Source organism: Dendroctonus ponderosae, unplaced genomic scaffold, assembly GCF_020466585.1.
Source record: "Dendroctonus ponderosae isolate FM_Combo_2020 unplaced genomic scaffold, Dpon_F_20191213v2 Dpon_F_20191213_1, whole genome shotgun sequence".
Lineage (NCBI taxonomy): Eukaryota > Metazoa > Arthropoda > Insecta > Coleoptera > Curculionidae > Dendroctonus > Dendroctonus ponderosae.
The window spans coordinates 9942372-9943678 of NW_026017110.1; the positions used below are offsets into that span (position 1 = coordinate 9942372).

At 38.4% G+C, this 1307-nt stretch overlaps 2 protein-coding genes across 20 annotated transcripts in view; one reads left to right on the forward strand and one right to left on the reverse strand.

Moving 5' to 3' along the window:
• The window catches only part of LOC109545209 (histone deacetylase 11), a 78738-nt gene that overhangs the window by 57839 nt on the left and 19592 nt on the right, over positions 1 to 1307 (reverse strand). The gene's annotated exons all lie outside the window — the stretch shown is intronic.
• The window catches only part of LOC109545208, a 51595-nt gene that overhangs the window by 29907 nt on the left and 20381 nt on the right, over positions 1 to 1307 (forward strand). The gene's annotated exons all lie outside the window — the stretch shown is intronic.

Here is a 1307-nt window from a genome sequence, read left to right on the forward strand (position 1 = left end):
GATGTTATTACAAACGCAGAGAACAGCGGTTCATTCCAAAGTGAACCGTTAGACTTGACGGTGCGGAAGGAACCTGCGATTAACATCGACGAGTCTGTTACAGACACTTACCCAAGAAAAGTAAGATTATTTTCCCGTAGCCCCAAAAAGTATTCAATCTATGACGTTTCAAACCATTTTCTGAGGTTTTTCAGCCAGGAGGTTCTTTTCTCCTTACCTGACTTTGTTTTCCCTGGATTTTTCCTACCATAATATTCGGCAACAGCTGACTTTGCGGTTATCTCACATATGCAAAATATTCAAGTGTTTTATATCTTTAATGTTCTTTGCTCACATGATGGAGTACCTCGAAATTTGCAATTTTATCAGTCCAGGAGATTCGCAAACGTGTCGATAGCACATCAAATATTTGCTTCTGTTACATAAGAATTTTTAAGCCTCATGAGAGAGCTTTTTGCTTTTGTTTTGCTGCATGTGCTTTATTTTAAGTATATTTTTATTAAAATTAATTAAAAAAGAAAATTAAAAAGAACGGCACAACCGATAGACATAGAGTACATGAGCACCTCATTTTTTTGCAGATTTGGAGCTTGGAGCTAAAATGGCCAGTTCTTGAGACGATCCCGCAGTGACTCGCGATGTTATTACAAACGGAGAGAACAGCGGTTCATTCCAAAGTGAACCGTTGGACTTGACGGTGCGGAAGGAACCTGCGATTAACATCGACGAGTCTGGTACAGGCACTTACCCAAGAAAGGTAAGATTATTTTTCGGCAGTCCCAAAAAGTATTCAATCTATGACGTTTCAAATCATTCTCTGAGGTTTTAAAGCCAGGAGGTTCATTCCTCCTTACCTGACTTTGTTTTCCCTGGATTTTTCCTACCATAATATTCTGCAACAGCTGACTTTGCGGTTATCTCACATATGCAAAATATTCAAGTGTTTTATATCTTTAATGTTCTTTGCTCACATGATGGAGTACCTCGAAATTTGCAATTTTATCAGTCCAGGAGATTCGCAAACGTGTCGATAGCACTTCAGATATTTGCTACTGTTACATAAGAATTCTTTACGCCTCATGAGAGAGCTTTTTGCTTTCGTTTCGCTGCATGTGCTTTATTTTAAGTATATTTTTATTAAAATTAATTAAAAAAGAAAATTAAAAAGAACGGCACAACCGACAGACATAAGATACATGAGCACCCCATTTTTTTGCAGCTTTGGAGCTTGGAGCGAAAAATGGCCAGTTCTTGAGACGATCCCGCAGTGACTCACGATGTTATTACAAACGCAGAGAACAGCGGTT